At 40.4% G+C, this 23646-nt stretch overlaps 31 non-coding genes across 31 annotated transcripts; 2 read left to right on the top strand and 29 right to left on the bottom strand.

Annotated features, from left to right (window-relative positions):
* Positions 1–509: 509 nt before the first annotated feature.
* TRNAS-AGA (transfer RNA serine (anticodon AGA)) lies at positions 510–591 on the bottom strand. The gene has a single exon. It is a non-coding gene; the product is annotated as a tRNA-Ser (tRNA).
* Positions 592–746: 155 nt separating this feature from the next.
* Positions 747–819, top strand: TRNAF-GAA (transfer RNA phenylalanine (anticodon GAA)). The gene has a single exon. It is a non-coding gene; the product is annotated as a tRNA-Phe (tRNA).
* Positions 820–1701: 882 nt separating this feature from the next.
* TRNAS-AGA (transfer RNA serine (anticodon AGA)) lies at positions 1702–1783 on the bottom strand. Its single transcript has one exon. It is a non-coding gene; the product is annotated as a tRNA-Ser (tRNA).
* Positions 1784–1938: 155 nt separating this feature from the next.
* TRNAF-GAA (transfer RNA phenylalanine (anticodon GAA)) lies at positions 1939–2011 on the top strand. Its single transcript has one exon. It is a non-coding gene; the product is annotated as a tRNA-Phe (tRNA).
* Positions 2012–2435: 424 nt separating this feature from the next.
* TRNAY-GUA (transfer RNA tyrosine (anticodon GUA)) lies at positions 2436–2525 on the bottom strand. The gene is given in 2 exon segments: positions 2436–2471; positions 2489–2525. It is a non-coding gene; the product is annotated as a tRNA-Tyr (tRNA).
* An 853-nt stretch (positions 2526–3378) lies between these two features.
* Positions 3379–3468, bottom strand: TRNAY-GUA (transfer RNA tyrosine (anticodon GUA)). Its single transcript is given in 2 exon segments — positions 3379–3414; positions 3432–3468. It is a non-coding gene; the product is annotated as a tRNA-Tyr (tRNA).
* Positions 3469–3982: 514 nt separating this feature from the next.
* TRNAS-UGA (transfer RNA serine (anticodon UGA)) lies at positions 3983–4064 on the bottom strand. Its single transcript has one exon. It is a non-coding gene; the product is annotated as a tRNA-Ser (tRNA).
* Positions 4065–4723: 659 nt separating this feature from the next.
* Positions 4724–4813, bottom strand: TRNAY-GUA (transfer RNA tyrosine (anticodon GUA)). Its single transcript is given in 2 exon segments — positions 4724–4759; positions 4777–4813. It is a non-coding gene; the product is annotated as a tRNA-Tyr (tRNA).
* A 514-nt stretch (positions 4814–5327) lies between these two features.
* Positions 5328–5409, bottom strand: TRNAS-UGA (transfer RNA serine (anticodon UGA)). Its single transcript has one exon. It is a non-coding gene; the product is annotated as a tRNA-Ser (tRNA).
* A 659-nt stretch (positions 5410–6068) lies between these two features.
* Positions 6069–6158, bottom strand: TRNAY-GUA (transfer RNA tyrosine (anticodon GUA)). The gene is given in 2 exon segments: positions 6069–6104; positions 6122–6158. It is a non-coding gene; the product is annotated as a tRNA-Tyr (tRNA).
* Positions 6159–6672: 514 nt separating this feature from the next.
* On the bottom strand, positions 6673–6754 carry TRNAS-UGA (transfer RNA serine (anticodon UGA)). Its single transcript has one exon. It is a non-coding gene; the product is annotated as a tRNA-Ser (tRNA).
* Positions 6755–7757: 1003 nt separating this feature from the next.
* Positions 7758–7839, bottom strand: TRNAS-UGA (transfer RNA serine (anticodon UGA)). Its single transcript has one exon. It is a non-coding gene; the product is annotated as a tRNA-Ser (tRNA).
* A 652-nt stretch (positions 7840–8491) lies between these two features.
* TRNAY-GUA (transfer RNA tyrosine (anticodon GUA)) lies at positions 8492–8581 on the bottom strand. Its single transcript is given in 2 exon segments — positions 8492–8527; positions 8545–8581. It is a non-coding gene; the product is annotated as a tRNA-Tyr (tRNA).
* A 514-nt stretch (positions 8582–9095) lies between these two features.
* Positions 9096–9177, bottom strand: TRNAS-UGA (transfer RNA serine (anticodon UGA)). Its single transcript has one exon. It is a non-coding gene; the product is annotated as a tRNA-Ser (tRNA).
* Positions 9178–9836: 659 nt separating this feature from the next.
* Positions 9837–9926, bottom strand: TRNAY-GUA (transfer RNA tyrosine (anticodon GUA)). Its single transcript is given in 2 exon segments — positions 9837–9872; positions 9890–9926. It is a non-coding gene; the product is annotated as a tRNA-Tyr (tRNA).
* Positions 9927–10440: 514 nt separating this feature from the next.
* On the bottom strand, positions 10441–10522 carry TRNAS-UGA (transfer RNA serine (anticodon UGA)). The gene has a single exon. It is a non-coding gene; the product is annotated as a tRNA-Ser (tRNA).
* Positions 10523–11181: 659 nt separating this feature from the next.
* On the bottom strand, positions 11182–11271 carry TRNAY-GUA (transfer RNA tyrosine (anticodon GUA)). The gene is given in 2 exon segments: positions 11182–11217; positions 11235–11271. It is a non-coding gene; the product is annotated as a tRNA-Tyr (tRNA).
* Positions 11272–11785: 514 nt separating this feature from the next.
* TRNAS-UGA (transfer RNA serine (anticodon UGA)) lies at positions 11786–11867 on the bottom strand. Its single transcript has one exon. It is a non-coding gene; the product is annotated as a tRNA-Ser (tRNA).
* A 1003-nt stretch (positions 11868–12870) lies between these two features.
* TRNAS-UGA (transfer RNA serine (anticodon UGA)) lies at positions 12871–12952 on the bottom strand. Its single transcript has one exon. It is a non-coding gene; the product is annotated as a tRNA-Ser (tRNA).
* A 1003-nt stretch (positions 12953–13955) lies between these two features.
* Positions 13956–14037, bottom strand: TRNAS-UGA (transfer RNA serine (anticodon UGA)). The gene has a single exon. It is a non-coding gene; the product is annotated as a tRNA-Ser (tRNA).
* Positions 14038–15040: 1003 nt separating this feature from the next.
* TRNAS-UGA (transfer RNA serine (anticodon UGA)) lies at positions 15041–15122 on the bottom strand. The gene has a single exon. It is a non-coding gene; the product is annotated as a tRNA-Ser (tRNA).
* A 1003-nt stretch (positions 15123–16125) lies between these two features.
* On the bottom strand, positions 16126–16207 carry TRNAS-UGA (transfer RNA serine (anticodon UGA)). Its single transcript has one exon. It is a non-coding gene; the product is annotated as a tRNA-Ser (tRNA).
* A 652-nt stretch (positions 16208–16859) lies between these two features.
* TRNAY-GUA (transfer RNA tyrosine (anticodon GUA)) lies at positions 16860–16949 on the bottom strand. Its single transcript is given in 2 exon segments — positions 16860–16895; positions 16913–16949. It is a non-coding gene; the product is annotated as a tRNA-Tyr (tRNA).
* A 514-nt stretch (positions 16950–17463) lies between these two features.
* Positions 17464–17545, bottom strand: TRNAS-UGA (transfer RNA serine (anticodon UGA)). The gene has a single exon. It is a non-coding gene; the product is annotated as a tRNA-Ser (tRNA).
* Positions 17546–18204: 659 nt separating this feature from the next.
* On the bottom strand, positions 18205–18294 carry TRNAY-GUA (transfer RNA tyrosine (anticodon GUA)). The gene is given in 2 exon segments: positions 18205–18240; positions 18258–18294. It is a non-coding gene; the product is annotated as a tRNA-Tyr (tRNA).
* Positions 18295–18808: 514 nt separating this feature from the next.
* Positions 18809–18890, bottom strand: TRNAS-UGA (transfer RNA serine (anticodon UGA)). The gene has a single exon. It is a non-coding gene; the product is annotated as a tRNA-Ser (tRNA).
* A 659-nt stretch (positions 18891–19549) lies between these two features.
* On the bottom strand, positions 19550–19639 carry TRNAY-GUA (transfer RNA tyrosine (anticodon GUA)). The gene is given in 2 exon segments: positions 19550–19585; positions 19603–19639. It is a non-coding gene; the product is annotated as a tRNA-Tyr (tRNA).
* A 514-nt stretch (positions 19640–20153) lies between these two features.
* On the bottom strand, positions 20154–20235 carry TRNAS-UGA (transfer RNA serine (anticodon UGA)). The gene has a single exon. It is a non-coding gene; the product is annotated as a tRNA-Ser (tRNA).
* Positions 20236–21238: 1003 nt separating this feature from the next.
* On the bottom strand, positions 21239–21320 carry TRNAS-UGA (transfer RNA serine (anticodon UGA)). Its single transcript has one exon. It is a non-coding gene; the product is annotated as a tRNA-Ser (tRNA).
* Positions 21321–22323: 1003 nt separating this feature from the next.
* TRNAS-UGA (transfer RNA serine (anticodon UGA)) lies at positions 22324–22405 on the bottom strand. Its single transcript has one exon. It is a non-coding gene; the product is annotated as a tRNA-Ser (tRNA).
* Positions 22406–23408: 1003 nt separating this feature from the next.
* On the bottom strand, positions 23409–23490 carry TRNAS-UGA (transfer RNA serine (anticodon UGA)). The gene has a single exon. It is a non-coding gene; the product is annotated as a tRNA-Ser (tRNA).
* Between the last annotated feature and the right edge of the window lie 156 nt (positions 23491–23646).

The following is a 23646-nucleotide window of genomic DNA, read 5'->3' as shown; positions in this document are numbered from 1 at the left end:
TGAGTTTGTAAATTGCCAAAAATTGCTATCTGAGCAAAAAATAAAAACAACTCCTTCGAGCCGGAATTGAACCAGCGACCTAAGGATTTCTACACCAATCATCTCTACAGTCCTCCTCTCTACCAGCTGACTAATTAATAATTTCTATTCAGTGTGGCTGCTGAAATTGACTGGTGTCAGTCTTAAGGAGGGGAAGAGAATGTGTGTAAGAAAAAGAGAAAACAAGCTGGCATCCAAAAGATTTTGATGCGCTAACAAACATGGATTTCTAGTCCATCGCCTTAACCACTCGGCCACGACTACTGCTTAAGCCTTGCTGTATTTTCACAATAGATTTTCTATGGATTGAGCTGCCTGCACTGAGAAATTGAGGATGTATTGTATTGACCCAAACACACCCAAAACTTCATTCTCCTTTACATTTGATGCGCTAATGGCCTGAACTCGCTATGGGCATCACAGGTTTCAAGTTTTTAAAAACTTGCAGAAAAGAGAAAACTTAAGGCGTTCGTAGTCGGCAGGATTTGAACCTGCACGGGGAGACCCCAATGGATTTCTAGTCCATCGCCTTAACCACTCGGCCACGACTACTGAATAAACCATGTCCTAGTTTCACAATAGATTGTCTATGGATTGAGATGCCTGCAGTCAGAAAGTGAGGATGTATTATATTGACCCAAATACACCCAAAACTTCATTCTCCTTACATTTTGCCCCGAAAAACGATTGCAAGACCAAGGGAGCTTGCCGAAATTGCTCAGTTGGGAGAGCGTTAGACTGAAGATCTAAAGGTCCCTGGTTCGATCCCGGGTTTCGGCATTGTGGAAGATAATATTTTTCGACATAAAATGCAATTTTGCAACAAAAAGCTTACGTTTTCAGGCTTCAAACTTTAAAATCATATTTACAAAAACATTTTTACAAAAATCACTTTGCCACAACCACTTCTTATGTCTCTCAGTAGCCAACTCCAGTCCTCGAGAGCTACCAACAATTCCCATCTTCCAGACAACCTAGCTGCTGCACAGGTGCACTCATTACTCACTAACACATTTTAAAAGATCCACAGGTGGAGCTAATTACTTCACTTGTGATTCTGTGAGGTGAGCTGGAAAACATTAACTGTTGGTAGCTCTCGAGGACTGGAGTTGGCTACCCCAGACTTAGAGAATGCTTTATACTCTGTATATTTTGAGTTTGTAAATTGCCAAAAATTGCTATCTGAGCAAAAAATAAAAACAACTCCTTCGAGCCGGAATTGAACCAGCGACCTAAGGATTTCTACACCAATCATCTCTACAGTCCTCCGCTCTACCAGCTGACTAATTAATAATTTCTATTCAGTGTGGCTGCTGAAATTGACTGGTGTCAGTCTTAAGGAGGGGAAGAGAATGTGTGTAAGAAAAAGAGAAAACAAGCTGGTATCCAAAAGATTTTGATGCGCTAACAAACATGGATTTCTAGTCCATCGCCTTAACCACTCGGCCACGACTACTGCTTAAGCCTTGCTGTATTTTCACAATAGATTGTCTATGGATTGAGCTGCCTGCACTGAGAAATTGAGGATGTATTGTATTGACCCAAACACACCCAAAACTTCATTCTCCTTTACATTTGATGCGCTAATGGCCTGAACTCGCTATGGGCATCACAGGTTTCAAGTTTTTAAAAACTTGCAGAAAAGAGAAAACTAAAGGCGTTCGTAGTCGGCAGGATTTGAACCTGCGCGCGGAGACCCCAATGGATTTCTAGTCCATCGCCTTAACCACTCGGCCACGACTACTGAATAAACCATGTCCTAGTTTCACAATAGATTGTCTATGGATTGAGATGCCTGCAGTCAGAAAGTGAGGATGTATTATATTGACCCAAATACACCCAAAACTTCATTCTCCTTACATTTTGCCCCGAAAAACGATTGCAAGACCAAGGGAGCTTGCCGAAATAGCTCAGTTGGGAGAGCGTTAGACTGAAGATCTAAAGGTCCCTGGTTCGATCCCGGGTTTCGGCATTGTGGAAGATAATATTTTTCGACATAAAATGCAATTTTGCAACAAAAAGCTTACGTTTTCAGGCTTCAAACTTTAAAATCATATTTACAAAAACATTTTTACAAAAATCACTTTGCCACAACCACTGCTTATGTCTCTCAGTAGCCAACTCCAGTCCTCGAGAGCTACCAACAGTTCCCATCTTCCAGACAACCTAGCTGCTGCACAGGTGCACTCATTACTCACTAACACATTTTAAAAGATCCACAGGTGGAGCTAATTACTTCACTTGTGATTCTGTGAGGTGAGCTGGAAAACATTAACTGTTGGTAGCTCTCGAGGACTGGAGTTGGCTACCCCAGACTTAGAGAATGCTTTATACTCTGTATATTTTGAGTTTGTAAATTGCCAAAAATTGCTATCTGAGCAAAAAATAAAAACAACTCCTTCAAGCCGGAATTGAACCAGCGACCTAAGGATTTCTACACCAATCATCTCTACAGTCCTCCGCTCTACCAGCTGAGCTATCGAAGGATGCTGTAGGTTCTCAAATATGTTATTATATGCTCTTTAATATAGCTTTAAATGTTTAGCTAAATGAGTGTTCTAGGAATAATGTGAATATTCTATTGTTTATAACCATTTGACAACCTTTGTTTAAAATTGGGCTTTGAAAATTAATTTCTAATTAATAATTTCTATTCAGTGTGGCTGCTGAAATTGACTGGTGTCAGTCTTAAGGAGGGGAAGAGAATGTGTGTAAGAAAAAGATAAAACAAGCTGGCATCCCAAAGATTTTGATGCGCTAACAAACATGGATTTCTAGTCCATCGCCTTAACCAATCGGCCACGACTACTGCTTAAGCCTTGCTGTATTTTCATAATAGATTGTCTATGGATTGAGCTGCCTGCACTGATAAATTGAAGATCTAAAGGTACCTGGTTCGATCCCGGGTTTCGGCATTGTGGAAGATAATATTTTTCGACATAAAATGCAATTTTGCAACAAAAAGCTTACGTTTTCAGGCTTCAAACTTTAAAATCATATTTACAAAAACATTTTTACAAAAATCACTTTGCCACAACCACTGCTTATGTCTCTCAGTAGCCAACTCCAGTCCTCGAGAGCTACCAACAGTTCCCATCTTCCAGACAACCTAGCTGCTGCACAGGTGCACTCATTACTCACTAACACATTTTAAAAGATCCACAGGTGGAGCTAATTACTTCACTTGTGATTCTGTGAGGTGAGCTGGAAAACATTAACTGTTGGTAGCTCTCGAGGACTGGAGTTGGCTACCCCAGACTTAGAGAATGCTTTATACTCTGTATATTTTGAGTTTGTAAATTGCCAAAAATTGCTATCTGAGCAAAAAATAAAAACAACTCCTTCGAGCCGGAATTGAACCGGCGACCTAAGGATTTCTACACCAACCATCTCTACAGTCCTCCGCTCTACCAGCTGAGCTATCGAAGGATGCTGTAGGTTCTCAAATATGTTATTATATGCTCTTTATATAGCCTTAAATGTTTAGCTAAATGAGTGTTCTAGGAATAATGTGAATATTCTATTGTTTATAACCATTTGACAACCTTTGTTTAAAATTTGGCTTTGAAAATTAATTTCTAATTAATAATTTCTATTCAGTGTGGCTGCTGAAATTGACTGGCGGGGAAGAGAATGTGTGTAAGAAAAAGAGAAAACAAGCTGGCATCCCAAAGATTTTGATGCACTAACAAACATGGATTTCTAGTCCATCGCCTTAACCACTCGGCCACGACTACTGCTTAAGCCTTGCTGTATTTTCACAATAGATTGTCTATGGATTGAGCTGCCTGCACTGAGAAATTGAGGATGTATTGTATTGACCCAAACACACCCAAAACTTCATTCTCCTTTACATTTGATGCGCTAATGGCCTGAACTCGCTATGGGCATCACAGGTTTCAAGTTTTTAAAAACTTGCAGAAAAGAGAAAACTTAAGGCGTTCGTAGTCGGCAGGATTTGAACCTGCGCGGGGAGACCCCAATGGATTTCAAGTCCATCGCCTTAACCACTCGGCCACGACTACTGAATAAACCATGTTCTAGTTTCACAATAGATTGTCTATGGATTGAGATGCCTGCATTCAGAAAGTGAGGATGTATTATATTGACCCAAATACATCCAAAACTTCATTCTCCTTACATTTTGCCCCGAAAAACGATTGCAAGACCAACACCAAGGGAGCTTGCCGAAATAGCTCGGTTGGGAGAGCAATAGTCTGAAGATCTAAAGGTCCCTGCTTCGATCTCGGGTTTCGGCATTGTGGAAGATAATATTTTTTGACATAAAAATGCAATTTTGCAACAAAAAGCTTACGTTTTCAGGCTTCAAACTTTAAAATCATATTTACAAAAACATTTTTACAAAAATCACTTTGCCACAACCACTGCTTATGTCTCTCAGTAGCCAACTCCAGTCCTCGAGAGCTACCAACAGTTCCCATCTTCCAGACAACCTAGCTGCTGCACAGGTGCACTCATTACTCACTAACACATTTTAAAAGATCCACAGGTGGAGCTAATTACTTCACTTGTGATTCTGTGAGGTGAGCTGAAAAACATTAACTGTTGGTAGCTCTCGAGGACTGGAGTTGGCTACCCCAGACTTAGAGAATGCTTTATACTCTGTATATTTTGAGTTTGTAAAGTGCCAAAAATTGCTATCTGAGCAAAAAATAAAAACAACTCCTTCGAGCCGGAATTGAACCAGCGACCTAAGGATTTCTACACCAATCATCTCTACAGTCCTCCGCTCTACCAGCTGAGCTATCGAAGGATGCTGTAGGTTCTCAAATATGTTATTATATGCTCTTTATATAGCTTTAAATGTTTAGCTAAATGAGTGTTCTAGGAATAATGTGAATATTCTATTGTTTATAACCATTTGACAACCTTTGTTTAAAATTTGGCTTTGAAAATTAATTTCTAATTAATAATTTCTATTCAGTGTGGCTGCTGAAATTGACTGGCGGGGAAGAGAATGTGTGTAAGAAAAAGAGAAAACAAGCTGGCATCCCAAAGATTTTGATGCACTAACAAACATGGATTTCTAGTCCATCGCCTTAACCACTCGGCCACGACTACTGCTTAAGCCTTGCTGTATTTTCACAATAGATTGTCTATGGATTGAGCTGCCTGCACTGAGAAATTGAGGATGTATTGTATTGACCCAAACACACCCAAAACTTCATTCTCCTTTACATTTGATGCGCTAATGGCCTGAACTCGCTATGGGCATCACAGGTTTCAAGTTTTTAAAAACTTGCAGAAAAGAGAAAACTTAAGGCGTTCGTAGTCGGCAGGATTTGAACCTGTGCGGGGAGACCCCAATGGATTTCAAGTCCATCGCCTTAACCACTCGGCCACGACTACTGAATAAACCATGTTCTAGTTTCACAATAGATTGTCTATGGATTGAGATGCCTGCATTCAGAAAGTGAGGATTTATTATATTGACCCAAATACATCCAAAACTTCATTCTCCTTACATTTTGCCCCGAAAAACGATTGCAAGACCAAGACCAAGGGAGCTTGCCGAAATAGCTCAGTTGGGAGAGCAATAGTCTGAAGATCTAAAGGTCCCTGCTTCGATCTCGGGTTTCGGCATTGTGGAAGATAATATTTTTCGACATAAAAATGCAATTTTGCAACAAAAAGCTTACGTTTTCAGGCTTCAAACTTTAAAATCATATTTACAAAAACATTTTTACAAAAATCACTTTGCCACAACCACTGCTTATGTCTCTCAGTAGCCAACTCCAGTCCTCGAGAGCTACCAACAGTTCCCATCTTCCAGACAACCTAGCTGCTGCACAGGTGCACTCATTACTCACTAACACATTTTAAAAGATCCACAGGTGGAGCTAATTACTTCACTTGTGATTCTGTGAGGTGAGCTGAAAAACATTAACTGTTGGTAGCTCTCGAGGACTGGAGTTGGCTACCCCAGACTTAGAGAATGCTTTATACTCTGTATATTTTGAGTTTGTAAATTGCCAAAAATTGCTATCTGAGCAAAAAATAAAAACAACTCCTTCGAGCCGGAATTGAACCAGCGACCTAAGGATTTCTACACCAATCATCTCTACAGTCCTCCGCTCTACCAGCTGAGCTATCGAAGGATGCTGTAGGTTCTCAAATATGTTATTATATGCTCTTTATATAGCTTTAAATGTTTAGCTAAATGAGTGTTCTAGGAATAATGTGAATATTCTATTGTTTATAACCATTTGACAACCTTTGTTTAAAATTTGGCTTTGAAAATTAATTTCTAATTAATAATTTCTATTCAGTGTGGCTGCTGAAATTGACTGGTGGGGAAGAGAATGTGTGTAAGAAAAAGAGAAAACAAGCTGGCATCCCAAAGATTTTGATGCACTAACAAACATGGATTTCTAGTCCATCGCCTTAACCACTCGGCCACGACTACTGCTTAAGCCTTGCTGTATTTTCACAATAGATTGTCTATGGATTGAGCTGCCTGCACTGAGAAATTGAGGATGTATTGTATTGACCCAAACACACCCAAAACTTCATTCTCCTTTACATTTGATGCGCTAATGGCCTGAACTCGCTATGGGCATCACAGGTTTCAAGTTTTTAAAAACTTGCAGAAAAGAGAAAACTTAAGGCGTTCGTAGTCGGCAGGATTTGAACCTGCGCGGGGAGACCCCAATGGATTTCAAGTCCATCGCCTTAACCACTCGGCCACGACTACTGAATAAACCATGTCCTAGTTTCACAATAGATTGTCTATGGATTGAGATGCCTGCAGTCAGAAAGTGAGGGTGTATTATATTGACCCAAATACACCCAAAACTTCATTCTCCTTACATTTTGCCCCGAAAAACGATTGCAAGACCAAGGGAGCTTGCCAAAATAGCTCAGTTGGGAGAGCAATAGGCTGAAGATCTAAAGGTCCCTGCTTCGATCCTGGGTTTCGGCATTGTGGAAGATAATATTTTTCGACATAAAATGCAATTTTGCAACAAAAAGTTTACGTTTTCAGGCTTCAAACTTTAAAATCATATTTACAAAAACATTTTTACAAAAATCACTTTGCCACAACCACTGCTTATGTCTCTCAGTAGCCAACTCCAGTCCTCGAGAGCTACCAACAGTTCCCATCTTCCAGACAACCTAGCTGCTGCACAGGTGCACTCATTACTCACTAACACATTTTAAAAGATCCACAGGTGGAGCTAATTACTTCACTTGTGATTCTGTGAGGTGAGCTGAAAAACATTAACTGTTGGTAGCTCTCGAGGACTGGAGTTGGCTACCCCAGACTTAGAGAATGCTTTATACTCTGTATATTTTGAGTTTGTAAATTGCCAAAAATTGCTATCTGAGCAAAAAATAAAAACAACTCCTTCAGTGTGGCTGCTGAAATTGACTGGTGGGGAAGAGAATGTGTGTAAGAAAAAGAGAAAACAAGCTGGCATCCCAAAGATTTTTATGCACTAACAAACATGGATTTCTAGTCCATCGCCTTAACCACTCGGCCACGACTACTGCTTAAACCTTGCTGTATTTTCACAATAGATTGTCTATGGATTGAGCTGCCTGCACTGAGAAATTGAGGATGTATTGTATTGACCCAAACAAACCCAAAACTTCATTCTCCTTTACATTTGATGCGCTAATGGCCTGAACTCGCTATGGGCATCACAGGTTTCAAGTTTTTAAAAACTTGCAGAAAAGAGAAAACTTAAGGCGTTCGTAGTCGGCAGGATTTGAACCTGCGCGGGGAGACCCCAATGGATTTCAAGTCCATCGCCTTAACCACTCGGCCACGACTACTGAATAAACCACTTCCTAGTTTCACAATAGATTGTCTATGGATTGAGATGGCTGCAGTCAGAAAGTGAGGATGTATTATATTGACCCAAATACACCCAAAACTTCATTCTCCTTACATTTTGCCCCGAGAAACGATAGCAAGATCAAGGGAGCTTGCCGAAATAGCTCAGTTGGGAGAGCAATAGACTGAAGATCTAAAGGTCCCTGCTTCGATCCCGGGTTTCGGCATTGTGGAAGATAATATTTTTCGACATAAAATGCAATTTTGCAACAAAAAGCTTACGTTTTCAGGCTTCAAACTTTAAAATCATATTTACAAAAACATTTTTACAAAAATCACTTTGCCACAACCACTGCTTATGTCTCTCAGTAGCCAACTCCAGTCCTCGAGAGCTACCAACAGTTCCCATCTTCCAGACAACCTAGCTGCTGCACAGGTGCACTCATTACTCACTAACACATTTTAAAAGATCCACAGGTGGAGCTAATTACTTCACTTGTGATTCTGTGAGGTGAGCTGAAAAACATTAACTGTTGGTAGCTCTCGAGGACTGGAGTTGGCTACCCCAGACTTAGAGAATGCTTTATACTCTGTATATTTTGAGTTCGTAAATTGCCAAAAATTGCTATCTGAGCAAAAAATAAAAACAACTCCTTCGAGCCGGAATTGAACCAGCGACCTAAGGATTTCTACACCAACCATCTCTACAGTCCTCCGCTCTACCAGCTGAGCTATCGAAGGATGCTGTAGGTTCTCAAATATGTTATTATATGCTCTTTATATAGCCTTAAATGTTTAGCTAAATGAGTGTTCTAGGAATAATGTGAATATTCTATTGTTTATAACCATTTGACAACCTTTGTTTAAAATTTGGCTTTGAAAATTAATTTCTAATTAATAATTTCTATTCAGTGTGGCTGCTGAAATTGACTGGTGGGGAAGAGAATGTGTGTAAGAAAAAGAGAAAACAAGCTGGCATCCCAAAGATTTTGATGCACTAACAAACATGGATTTCTAGTCCATCGCCTTAACCACTCGGCCACGACTACTGCTTAAGCCTTGCTGTATTTTCACAATAGATTGTCTATGGATTGAGCTGCCTGCACTGAGAAATTGAGGATGTATTGTATTGACCCAAACACACCCAAAACTTCATTCTCCTTTACATTTGATGCGCTAATGGCCTGAACTCGCTATGGGCATCACAGGTTTCAAGTTTTTAAAAACTTGCAGAAAAGAGAAAACTTAAGGCGTTCATAGTCGGCAGGATTTGAACCTGCGCGGGGAGACCCCAATGGATTTCAAGTCCATCGCCTTAACCACTCGGCCACGACTACTGAATAAACCATGTTCTAGTTTCACAATAGATTGTCTATGGATTGAGATGCCTGCATTCAGAAAGTGAGGATGTATTATATTGACCCAAATACATCCAAAACTTCATTCTCCTTACATTTTGCCCCGAAAAACGATTGCAAGACCAAGACCAAGGGAGCTTGCCGAAATAGCTCAGTTGGGAGAGCAATAGTCTGAAGATCTAAAGGTCCCTGCTTCGATCTCGGGTTTCGGCATTGTGGAAGATAATATTTTTCGACATAAAAATGCAATTTTGCAACAAAAAGCTTACGTTTTCAGGCTTCAAACTTTAAAATCATATTTACAAAAACATTTTTACAAAAATCACTTTGCCACAACCACTGCTTATGTCTCTCAGTAGCCAACTCCAGTCCTCGAGAGCTACCAACAGTTCCCATCTTCCAGACAACCTAGCTGCTGCACAGGTGCACTCATTACTCACTAACACATTTTAAAAGATCCACAGGTGGAGCTAATTACTTCACTTGTGATTCTGTGAGGTGAGCTGAAAAACATTAACTGTTGGTAGCTCTCGAGGACTGGAGTTGGCTACCCCAGACTTAGAGAATGCTTTATACTCTGTATATTTTGAGTTTGTAAATTGCCAAAAATTGCTATCTGAGCAAAAAATAAAAACAACTCCTTCGAGCCGGAATTGAACCAGCGACCTAAGGATTTCTACACCAATCATCTCTACAGTCCTCCGCTCTACCAGCTGAGCTATCGAAGGATGCTGTAGGTTCTCAAATATGTTATTATATGCTCTTTATATAGCTTTAAATGTTTAGCTAAATGAGTGTTCTAGGAATAATGTGAATATTCTATTGTTTATAACCATTTGACAACCTTTGTTTAAAATTTGGCGTTGAAAATTAATTTCTAATTAATAATTTCTATTCAGTGTGGCTGCTGAAATTGACTGGTGGGGAAGAGAATGTGTGTTAGAAAAAGAGAAAACAAGCTGGCATCCCAAAGATTTTGATGCACTAACAAACATGGATTTCTAGTCCATCGCCTTAACCACTCGGCCACGACTACTGCTTAAGCCTTGCTGTATTTTCACAATAGATTGTCTATGGATTGAGCTGCCTGCACTGAGAAATTGAGGATGTATTGTATTGACCCAAACACACCCAAAACTTCATTCTCCTTTACATTTGATGCGCTAATGGCCTGAACTCGCTATGGGCATCACAGGTTTCAAGTTTTTAAAAACTTGCAGAAAAGAGAAAACTTAAGGCGTTCGTAGTCGGCAGGATTTGAACCTGCACAGGGAGACCCCAATGGATTTCAAGTCCATCGCCTTAACCACTCGGCCACGACTACTGAATAAACCATGTTCTAGTTTCACAATAGATTGTCTATGGATTGAGATGCCTGCATTCAGAAAGTGAGGATGTATTATATTGACCCAAATACACCCAAAACTTCATTCTCCTTACATTTTGCCCCGAAAAACGATTGCAAGACCAAGACCAAGGGAGCTTGCCGAAATAGCTCAGTTGGGAGAGCAATAGTCTGAAGATCTAAAGGTCCCTGCTTCGATCTCGGGTTTCGGCATTGTGGAAGATAATATTTTTCGACATAAAAATGCAATTTTGCAACAAAAAGCTTACGTTTTCAGGCTTCAAACTTTAAAATCATATTTACAAAAACATTTTTACAAAAATCACTTTGCCACAACCACTGCTTATGTCTCTCAGTAGCCAACTCCAGTCCTCGAGAGCTACCAACAGTTCCCATCTTCCAGACAACCTAGCTGCTGCACAGGTGCACTCATTACTCACTAACACATTTTAAAAGATCCACAGGTGGAGCTAATTACTTCACTTGTGATTCTGTGAGGTGAGCTGAAAAACATTAACTGTTGGTAGCTCTCGAGGACTGGAGTTGGCTACCCCAGACTTAGAGAATGCTTTATACTCTGTATATTTTGAGTTTGTAAATTGCCAAAAATTGCTATCTGAGCAAAAAATAAAAACAACTCCTTCGAGCCGGAATTGAACCAGCGACCTAAGGATTTCTACACCAATCATCTCTACAGTCCTCCGCTCTACAAGCTGAGCTATCGAAGGATGCTGTAGGTTCTCAAATATGTTATTATATGCTCTTTATATAGCTTTAAATGTTTAGCTAAATGAGTGTTCTAGGAATAATGTGAATATTCTATTGTTTATAACCATTTGAAAACCTTTGTTTAAAATTTGGCTTTGAAAATTAATTTCTAATTAATAATTTCTATTCAGTGTGGCTGCTGAAATTGACTGGTGGGGAAGAGAATGTGTGTAAGAAAAAGAGAAAACAAGCTGGCATCCCAAAGATTTTGATGCACTAACAAACATGGATTTCTAGTCCATCGCCTTAAGCATTCGGCCACGACTACTGCTTAAGCCTTGCTGTATTTTCACAATAGATTGTCTATGGATTGAGCTGCCTGCACTGAGAAATTGAGGATGTATTGTATTGACCCAAACACACCCAAAACTTCATTCTCCTTTACATTTGATGCGCTAATGGCCTGAACTCGCTATGGGCATCACAGGTTTCAAGTTTTTAAAAACTTGCAGAAAAGAGAAAACTTAAGGCGTTCGTAGTCGGCAGGATTTGAACCTGCGCGGGGAGACCCCAATGGATTTCAAGTCCATCGCCTTAACCACTCGGCCACGACTACTGAATAAACCATGTCCTAGTTTCACAATAGATTGTCTATGGATTGAGATGCCTGCAGTCAGAAAGTGAGGATGTATTATATTGACCCAAATACACCCAAAACTTCATTCTCCTTACATTTTGCCCCGAAAAACGATTGCAAGACCAAGGGAGCTTGCCGAAATAGCTCAGTTGGGAGAGCAATAGACTGAAGATCTAAAGGTCCCTGCTTCGATCCCGGGTTTCGGCATTGTGGAAGATAATATTTTTCGACATAAAATGCAATTTTGCAACAAAAAGCTTACGTTTTCAGGCTTCAAACTTTAAAATCATATTTACAAAAACATTTTTACAAAAATCACTTTGCCACAACCACTGCTTATGTCTCTCAGTAGCCAACTCCAGTCCTCGAGAGCTACCAACAGTTCCCATCTTCCAGACAACCTAGCTGCTGCACAGGTGCACTCATTACTCACTAACACATTTTAAAAGATCCACAGGTGGAGCTAATTACTTCACTTGTGATTCTGTGAGGTGAGCTGAAAAACATTAACTGTTGGTAGCTCTCGAGGACTGGAGTTGGCTACCCCAGACTTAGAGAATGCTTTATACTCTGTATATTTTGAGTTTGTAAATTGCCAAAAATTGCTATCTGAGCAAAAAATAAAAACAACTCCTTCAGGGTGGCTGCTGAAATTGACTGGTGGGGAAGAGAATGTGAGTAAAAAAAAGAGAAAACAAGCTGGCATCCCAAAGATTTTGATGCACTAACAAACATGGATTTCTAGTCCATCGCCTTAACCACTCGGCCACGACTACTGCTTAATCCTTGCTGTATTTTCACAATAGATTGTCTATGGATTGAGCTGCCTGCACTGAGAAATTGAGGATGTATTGTATTGACCCAAACACACCCAAAACTTCATTCTCCTTTACATTTGATGCGCTAATGGCCTGAACTCGCTATGGGCATCACAGGTTTCAAGCTTTTAAAAACTTGCAGAAAAGAGAAAACTTAAAGCGTTCGTAGTCGGCAGGGTTTGAACCTGCGCGGGGAGACCCCAATGGATTTCAAGTCCATCACCTTAACCACTCGGCCACGACTACTGAATAAACCATGTCCTAGTTTCACATTAGATTGTCTATGGATTGAGATGCCTGCAGTCAGAAAGTGAGGATGTATTATATTGACCCAAATACACCCAAAACTTCATTCTCCTTACATTTTGCCCCGAGAAACGATAGCAAGACCAAGGGAGCTTGCCGAAATAGCTCAGTTGGGAGAGCAATAGACTGAAGATCTAAAGGTCCCTGCTTCGATCCCGGGTTTCGGCATTGTGGAAGATAATATTTTTCGACATAAAATGCAATTTTGCAACAAAAAGCTTACGTTTTCAGGCTTCAAACTTTAAAATCATATTTACAAAAACATTTTTACAAAAATCACTTTGCCACAACCACTGCTTATGTCTCTCAGTAGCCAACTCCAGTCCTCGAGAGCTACCAACAGTTCCCATCTTCCAGACAACCTAGCTGCTGCACAGGTGCACTCATTACTCACTAACACATTTTAAAAGATCCACAGGTGGAGCTAATTACTTCACTTGTGATTCTGTGAGGTGAGCTGAAAAACATTAACTGTTGGTAGCTCTCGAGGACTGGAGTTGGCTACCCCAGACTTAGAGAATGCTTTATACTCTGTATATTTTGAGTTTGTAAATTGCCAAAAATTGCTATCTGAGCAAAAAATAAAAACAACTCCTTCAGGGTGGCTGCTGAAATTGACTGGTGGGGAAGAGAATGTGTGTAAGAAAAAGAGAAAACAAGCTGGCATCCCAAAGATTTTGATGCACTAACAAACATGGATTTCTAGTCCATCGCCTTAACCACTCGGCCACGACTACTGCTTAAGCCTTGCTGTATTTTCACAATAGATTGTCTATGGATTGAGCTGCCTGCACTGAGAAATTGAGGATGTATTGTATTGACCCAAACACACCCAAAACTTCATTCTCCTTTACATTTGATGCGCTAATGGCCTGAACTCGCTATGGGCATCACAGGTTTCAAGTTTTTAAAAACTTGCAGAAAAGAGAAAACTTAAGGCGTTCGTAGTCGGCAGGATTTGAACCTGCGCGGGGAGACCCCAATGGATTTCAAGTCCATCGCCTTAACCACTCGGCCACGACTACTGAATAAACCATGTCCTAGTTTCACAATAGATTGTCTATGGATTGAGATGCCTGCAGTCAGAAAGTGAGGATGTATTATATTGACCCAAATACACCCAAAACTTCATTCTCCTTACATTTTGCCCCGAAAAACGATTGCAAGACCAAGGGAGCTTGCCGAAATAGCTCAGTTGGGAGAGCAATAGACTGAAGATCTAAAGGTCCCTGCTTCGATCCCGGGTTTCGGCATTGTGGAAGATAATATTTTTCGACATAAAATGCAATTTTGCAACAAAAAGCTTACGTTTTCAGGCTTCAAACTTTAAAATCATATTTACAAAAACATTTTTACAAAAATCACTTTGCCACAACCACTGCTTATGTCTCTCAGTAGCCAACTCCAGTCCTCGAGAGCTACCAACAGTTCCCATCTTCCAGACAACCTAGCTGCTGCACAGGTGCACTCATTACTCACTAACACATTTTAAAAGATCCACAGGTGGAGCTAATTACTTCACTTGTGATTCTGTGAGGTGAGCTGAAAAACATTAACTGTTGGTAGCTCTCGAGGACTGGAGTTGGCTACCCCAGACTTAGAGAATGCTTTATACTCTGTATATTTTGAGTTTGTAAATTGCCAAAAATTGCTATCTTAGCAAAAAATAAAAACAACTCCTTCAGTGTGGCTGCTGAAATTGACTGGTGGGGAAGAGAATGTGTGTAAGAAAAAGAGAAATCAAGCTGGCATCCCAAAGATTTTGATGCACTAACAAACATGGATTTCTAGTCCATCGCCTTAACCACTCGGCCACGACTACTGCTTAAGCCTTGCTGTATTTTCACAATAGATTGTCTATGGATTGAGCTGCCTGCACTGAGAAATTGAGGATGTATTGTATTGACCCAAACACACCCAAAACTTCATTCTCCTTTACATTTGATGCGCTTATGGCCTGAACTCGCTATGGGCATCACAGGTTTCAAGTTTTTAAAAACTTGCAGAAAAGAGAAAACTTAAGGCGTTCGTAGTCGGCAGGGTTTGAACCTGCGCGGGGAGACCCCAATGGATTTCAAGTCCATCGCCTTAACCACTCGGCCACGACTACTGAATAAACCATGTCCTAGTTTCACATTAGATTGTCTATGGATTGAGATGCCTGCAGTCAGAAAGTGAGGATGTATTATATTGACCCAAATACACCCAAAACTTCATTCTCCTTACATTTTGCCCCGAGAAACGATAGCAAGACCAAGGGAGCTTGCCGAAATAGCTCAGTTGGGAGAGCAATAGACTGAAGATCTAAAGGTCCCTGCTTCGATCCCGGGTTTCGGCATTGTGGAAGATAATATTTTTCGACATAAAATGCAATTTTGCAACAAAAAGCTTACGTTTTCAGGCTTCAAACTTTAAAATCATATTTACAAAAACATTTTTACAAAAATCACTTTGCCACAACCACTGCTTATGTCTCTCAGTAGCCAACTCCAGTCCTCGAGAGCTACCAACAGTTCCCATCTTCCAGACAACCTAGCTGCTGCACAGGTGCACTCATTACTCACTAACACATTTTAAAAGATCCACAGGTGGAGCTAATTACTTCACTTGTGATTCTGTGAGGTGAGCTGAAAAACATTAACTGTTGGTAGCTCTCGAGGACTGGAGTTGGCTACCCCAGACTTAGAGAATGCTTTATACTCTGTATATTTTGAGTTTGTAAATTGCCAAAAATTGCTATCTGAGCAAAAAATAAAAACAACTCCTTCAGGGTGGCTGCTGAAATTGACTGGTGGGGAAGAGAATGTGTGTAAGAAAAAGAGAAAACAAGCTGGCATCCCAAAGATTTTGATGCACTAACAAACATGGATTTCTAGTCCATCGCCTTAACCACTCGGCCACGACTACTGCTTAAGCCTTGCTGTATTTTCACAATAGATTGTCTATGGATTGAGCTGCCTGCACTGAGAAATTGAGGATGTATTGTATTGACCCAAACACACCCAAAACTTCATTCTCCTTTACATTTGATGCGCTAATGGCCTGAACTCGCTATGGGCATCACAGGTTTCAAGTTTTTAAAAACTTGCAGAAAAGAGAAAACTTAAGGCGTTCGTAGTCGGCAGGATTTGAACCTGCGCGGGGAGACCCCAATGGATTTCAAGTCCATCGCCTTAATCACTCGGCCACGACTACTGAATAAACCATGCCCTAGTTTCACAATAGATTGTCTATGGATTGAGATGCCTGCAGTCAGAAAGTGAGGATGTATTATATTGACCCAAATACACCCAAAACTTCATTCTCCTTACATTTTGCCCCGAAAAACGATTGCAAGACCAAGGGAGCTTGCCGAAATAGCTCAGTTGGGAGAGCAATAGACTGAAGATCTAAAGGTCCCTGCTTCGATCCCGGGTTTCGGCATTGTGGAAGATAATATTTTTCGACATAAAATGCAATTTTGCAACAAAAAGCTTACGTTTTCAGGCTTCAAACTTTAAAATCATATTTACAAAAACATTTTTACAAAAATCACTTTGCCACAACCACTGCTTATGTCTCTCAGTAGCCAACTCCAGTCCTCGAGAGCTACCAACAGTTCCCATCTTCCAGACAACCTAGCTGCTGCACAGGTGCACTCATTACTCACTAACACATTTTAAAAGATCCACAGGTGGAGCTAATTACTTCACTTGTGATTCTGTGAGGTGAGCTGAAAAACATTAACTGTTGGTAGCTCTCGAGGACTGGAGTTGGCTACCCCAGACTTAGAGAATGCTTTATACTCTGTATATTTTGAGTTCGTAAATTGCCAAAAATTGCTATCTGAGCAAAAAATAAAAACAACTCCTTCGAGCCGGAATTGAACCAGCGACCTAAGGATTTCTACACCAACCATCTCTACAGTCCTCCGCTCTACCAGCTGAGCTATCGAAGGATGCTGTAGGTTCTCAAATATGTTATTATATGCTCTTTATATAGCCTTAAATGTTTAGCTAAATGAGTGTTCTAGGAATAATGTGAATATTCTATTGTTTATAACCATTTGACAACCTTTGTTTAAAATTTGGCTTTGAAAATTAATTTCTAATTAATAATTTCTATTCAGTGTGGCTGCTGAAATTGACTGGTGGGGAAGAGAATGTGTGTAAGAAAAAGAGAAAACAAGCTGGCATCCCAAAGATTTTGATGCACTAACAAACATGGATTTCTAGTCCATCGCCTTAACCACTCGGCCACGACTACTGCTTAAGCCTTGCTGTATTTTCACAATAGATTGTCTATGGATTGAGCTGCCTGCACTGAGAAATTGAGGATGTATTGTATTGACCCAAACACACCCAAAACTTCATTCTCCTTTACATTTGATGCGCTAATGGCCTGAACTCGCTATGGGCATCACAGGTTTCAAGTTTTTAAAAACTTGCAGAAAAGAGAAAACTTAAGGCGTTCATAGTCGGCAGGATTTGAACCTGCGCGGGGAGACCCCAATGGATTTCAAGTCCATCGCCTTAACCACTCGGCCACGACTACTGAATAAACCATGTTCTAGTTTCACAATAGATTGTCTATGGATTGAGATGCCTGCATTCAGAAAGTGAGGATGTATTATATTGACCCAAATACATCCAAAACTTCATTCTCCTTACATTTTGCCCCGAAAAACGATTGCAAGACCAAGACCAAGGGAGCTTGCCGAAATAGCTCAGTTGGGAGAGCAATAGTCTGAAGATCTAAAGGTCCCTGCTTCGATCTCGGGTTTCGGCATTGTGGAAGATAATATTTTTCGACATAAAAATGCAATTTTGCAACAAAAAGCTTACGTTTTCAGGCTTCAAACTTTAAAATCATATTTACAAAAACATTTTTACAAAAATCACTTTGCCACAACCACTGCTTATGTCTCTCAGTAGCCAACTCCAGTCCTCGAGAGCTACCAACAGTTCCCATCTTCCAGACAACCTAGCTGCTGCACAGGTGCACTCATTACTCACTAACACATTTTAAAAGATCCACAGGTGGAGCTAATTACTTCACTTGTGATTCTGTGAGGTGAGCTGAAAAACATTAACTGTTGGTAGCTCTCGAGGACTGGAGTTGGCTACCCCAGACTTAGAGAATGCTTTATACTCTGTATATTTTGAGTTTGTAAATTGCCAAAAATTGCTATCTGAGCAAAAAATAAAAACAACTCCTTCGAGCCGGAATTGAACCAGCGACCTAAGGATTTCTACACCAATCATCTCTACAGTCCTCCGCTCTACCAGCTGAGCTATCGAAGGATGCTGTAGGTTCTCAAATATGTTATTATATGCTCTTTATATAGCTTTAAATGTTTAGCTAAATGAGTGTTCTAGGAATAATGTGAATATTCTATTGTTTATAACCATTTGACAACCTTTGTTTAAAATTTGGCGTTGAAAATTAATTTCTAATTAATAATTTCTATTCAGTGTGGCTGCTGAAATTGACTGGTGGGGAAGAGAATGTGTGTTAGAAAAAGAGAAAACAAGCTGGCATCCCAAAGATTTTGATGCACTAACAAACATGGATTTCTAGTCCATCGCCTTAACCACTCGGCCACGACTACTGCTTAAGCCTTGCTGTATTTTCACAATAGATTGTCTATGGATTGAGCTGCCTGCACTGAGAAATTGAGGATGTATTGTATTGACCCAAACACACCCAAAACTTCATTCTCCTTTACATTTGATGCGCTAATGGCCTGAACTCGCTATGGGCATCACAGGTTTCAAGTTTTTAAAAACTTGCAGAAAAGAGAAAACTTAAGGCGTTCGTAGTCGGCAGGATTTGAACCTGCACGGGGAGACCCCAATGGATTTCAAGTCCATCGCCTTAACCACTCGGCCACGACTACTGAATAAACCATGTTCTAGTTTCACAATAGATTGTCTATGGATTGAGATGCCTGCATTCAGAAAGTGAGGATGTATTATATTGACCCAAATACACCCAAAACTTCATTCTCCTTACATTTTGCCCCGAAAAACGATTGCAAGACCAAGACCAAGGGAGCTTGCCGAAATAGCTCAGTTGGGAGAGCAATAGTCTGAAGATCTAAAGGTCCCTGCTTCGATCTCGGGTTTCGGCATTGTGGAAGATAATATTTTTCGACATAAAAATGCAATTTTGCAACAAAAAGCTTACGTTTTCAGGCTTCAAACTTTAAAATCATATTTACAAAAACATTTTTACAAAAATCACTTTGCCACAACCACTGCTTATGTCTCTCAGTAGCCAACTCCAGTCCTCGAGAGCTACCAACAGTTCCCATCTTCCAGACAACCTAGCTGCTGCACAGGTGCACTCATTACTCACTAACACATTTTAAAAGATCCACAGGTGGAGCTAATTACTTCACTTGTGATTCTGTGAGGTGAGCTGAAAAACATTAACTGTTGGTAGCTCTCGAGGACTGGAGTTGGCTACCCCAGACTTAGAGAATGCTTTATACTCTGTATATTTTGAGTTTGTAAATTGCCAAAAATTGCTATCTGAGCAAAAAATAAAAACAACTCCTTCGAGCCGGAATTGAACCAGCGACCTAAGGATTTCTACACCAATCATCTCTACAGTCCTCCGCTCTACAAGCTGAGCTATCGAAGGATGCTGTAGGTTCTCAAATATGTTATTATATGCTCTTTATATAGCTTTAAATGTTTAGCTAAATGAGTGTTCTAGGAATAATGTGAATATTCTATTGTTTATAACCATTTGAAAACCTTTGTTTAAAATTTGGCTTTGAAAATTAATTTCTAATTAATAATTTCTATTCAGTGTGGCTGCTGAAATTGACTGGTGGGGAAGAGAATGTGTGTAAGAAAAAGAGAAAACAAGCTGGCATCCCAAAGATTTTGATGCACTAACAAACATGGATTTCTAGTCCATCGCCTTAAGCATTCGGCCACGACTACTGCTTAAGCCTTGCTGTATTTTCACAATAGATTGTCTATGGATTGAGCTGCCTGCACTGAGAAATTGAGGATGTATTGTATTGACCCAAACACACCCAAAACTTCATTCTCCTTTACATTTGATGCGCTAATGGCCTGAACTCGCTATGGGCATCACAGGTTTCAAGTTTTTAAAAACTTGCAGAAAAGAGAAAACTTAAGGCGTTCGTAGTCGGCAGGATTTGAACCTGCGCGGGGAGACCCCAATGGATTTCAAGTCCATCGCCTTAACCACTCGGCCACGACTACTGAATAAACCATGTCCTAGTTTCACAATAGATTGTCTATGGATTGAGATGCCTGCAGTCAGAAAGTGAGGATGTATTATATTGACCCAAATACACCCAAAACTTCATTCTCCTTACATTTTGCCCCGAAAAACGATTGCAAGACCAAGGGAGCTTGCCGAAATAGCTTAGTTGGGAGAGCAATAGACTGAAGATCTAAAGGTCCCTGCTTCGATCCCGGGTTTCGGCATTGTGGAAGATAATATTTTTCGACATAAAATGCAATTTTGCAACAAAAAGCTTACGTTTTCAGGCTTCAAACTTTAAAATCATATTTACAAAAACATTTTTACAAAAATCACTTTGCCACAACCACTGCTTATGTCTCTCAGTAGCCAACTCCAGTCCTCGAGAGCTACCAACAGTTCCCATCTTCCAGACAACCTAGCTGCTGCACAGGTGCACTCATTACTCACTAACACATTTTAAAAGATCCACAGGTGGAGCTAATTACTTCACTTGTGATTCTGTGAGGTGAGCTGAAAAACATTAACTGTTGGTAGCTCTCGAGGACTGGAGTTGGCTACCCCAGACTTAGAGAATGCTTTATACTCTGTATATTTTGAGTTTGTAAATTGCCAAAAATTGCTATCTGAGCAAAAAATAAAAACAACTCCTTCAGGGTGGCTGCTGAAATTGACTGGTGGGGAAGAGAATGTGAGTAAAAAAAAGAGAAAACAAGCTGGCATCCCAAAGATTTTGATGCACTAACAAACATGGATTTCTAGTCCATCGCCTTAACCACTCGGCCACGACTACTGCTTAATCCTTGCTGTATTTTCACAATAGATTGTCTATGGATTGAGCTGCCTGCACTGAGAAATTGAGGATGTATTGTATTGACCCAAACACACCCAAAACTTCATTCTCCTTTACATTTGATGCGCTAATGGCCTGAACTCGCTATGGGCATCACAGGTTTCAAGCTTTTAAAAACTTGCAGAAAAGAGAAAACTTAAAGCGTTCGTAGTCGGCAGGGTTTGAACCTGCGCGGGGAGACCCCAATGGATTTCAAGTCCATCACCTTAACCACTCGGCCACGACTACTGAATAAACCATGTCCTAGTTTCACATTAGATTGTCTATGGATTGAGATGCCTGCAGTCAGAAAGTGAGGATGTATTATATTGACCCAAATACACCCAAAACTTCATTCTCCTTACATTTTGCCCCGAGAAACGATAGCAAGACCAAGGGAGCTTGCCGAAATAGCTCAGTTGGGAGAGCAATAGACTGAAGATCTAAAGGTCCCTGCTTCGATCCCGGGTTTCGGCATTGTGGAAGATAATATTTTTCGACATAAAATGCAATTTTGCAACAAAAAGCTTACGTTTTCAGGCTTCAAACTTTAAAATCATATTTACAAAAACATTTTTACAAAAATCACTTTGCCACAACCACTGCTTATGTCTCTCAGTAGCCAACTCCAGTCCTCGAGAGCTACCAACAGTTCCCATCTTCCAGACAACCTAGCTGCTGCACAGGTGCACTCATTACTCACTAACACATTTTAAAAGATCCACAGGTGGAGGTAATTACTTCACTTGTGATTCTGTGAGGTGAGCTGAAAAACATTAACTGTTGGTAGCTCTCGAGGACTGGAGTTGGCTACCCCAGACTTAGAGAATGCTTTATACTCTGTATATTTTGAGTTTGTAAATTGCCAAAAATTGCTATCTGAGCAAAAAATAAAAACAACTCCTTCAGGGTGGCTGCTGAAATTGACTGGTGGGGAAGAGAATGTGTGTAAGAAAAAGAGAAAACAAGCTGGCATCCCAAAGATTTTGATGCACTAACAAACATGGATTTCTAGTCCATCGCCTTAACCACTCGGCCACGACTACTGCTTAAGCCTTGCTGTATTTTCACAATAGATTGTCTATGGATTGAGCTGCCTGCACTGAGAAATTGAGGATGTATTGTATTGACCCAAACACACCCAAAACTTCATTCTCCTTTACATTTGATGCGCTAATGGCCTGAACTCGCTATGGGCATCACAGGTTTCAAGTTTTTAAAAACTTGCAGAAAAGAGAAAACTTAAGGCGTTCGTAGTCGGCAGGATTTGAACCTGCGCGGGGAGACCCCAATGGATTTCAAGTCCATCGCCTTAACCACTCGGCCACGACTACTGAATAAACCATGTCCTAGTTTCACAATAGATTGTCTATGGATTGAGATGCCTGCAGTCAGAAAGTGAGGATGTATTATATTGACCCAAATACACCCAAAACTTCATTCTCCTTACATTTTGCCCCGAAAAACGATTGCAAGACCAAGGGAGCTTGCCGAAATAGCTCAGTTGGGAGAGCAATAGACTGAAGATCTAAAGGTCCCTGCTTCGATCCCGGGTTTCGGCATTGTGGAAGATAATATTTTTCGACATAAAATGCAATTTTGCAACAAAAAGCTTACGTTTTCAGGCTTCAAACTTTAAAATCATATTTACAAAAACATTTTTACAAAAATCACTTTGCCACAACCACTGCTTATGTCTCTCAGTAGCCAACTCCAGTCCTCGAGAGCTACCAACAGTTCCCATCTTCCAGACAACCTAGCTGCTGCACAGGTGCACTCATTACTCACTAACACATTTTAAAAGATCCACAGGTGGAGCTAATTACTTCACTTGTGATTCTGTGAGGTGAGCTGAAAAACATTAACTGTTGGTAGCTCTCGAGGACTGGAGTTGGCTACCCCAGACTTAGAGAATGCTTTATACTCTGTATATTTTGAGTTTGTAAATTGCCAAAAATTGCTATCTTAGCAAAAAATAAAAACAACTCCTTCAGTGTGGCTGCTGAAATTGACTGGTGGGGAAGAGAATGTGTGTAAGAAAAAGAGAAATCAAGCTGGCATCCCAAAGATTTTGATGCACTAACAAACATGGATTTCTAGTCCATCGCCTTAACCACTCGGCCACGACTACTGCTTAAGCCTTGCTGTATTTTCACAATAGATTGTCTATGGATTGAGCTGCCTGCACTGAGAAATTGAGGATGTATTGTATTGACCCAAACACACCCAAAACTTCATTCTCCTTTACATTTGATGCGCTTATGGCCTGAACTCGCTATGGGCATCACAGGTTTCAAGTTTTTAAAAACTTGCAGAAAAGAGAAAACTTAAGGCGTTCGTAGTCGGCAGGGTTTGAACCTGCGCGGGGAGACCCCAATGGATTTCAAGTCCATCGCCTTAACCACTCGGCCACGACTACTGAATAAACCATGTCCTAGTTTCACATTAGATTGTCTATGGATTGAGATGCCTGCAGTCAGAAAGTGAGGATGTATTATATTGACCCAAATACACCCAAAACTTCATTCTCCTTACATTTTGCCCCGAGAAACGATAGCAAGACCAAGGGAGCTTG

The sequence above is a fragment of the Crinia signifera genome, chromosome 3 (genome assembly GCF_055691185.1).
Source record: "Crinia signifera chromosome 3, ASM5569118v1, whole genome shotgun sequence".
In the NCBI taxonomy this organism is placed as follows: Eukaryota; Metazoa; Chordata; class Amphibia; order Anura; family Myobatrachidae; genus Crinia; species Crinia signifera.
This window is presented reverse-complemented; position numbering and strand designations above follow the sequence as displayed.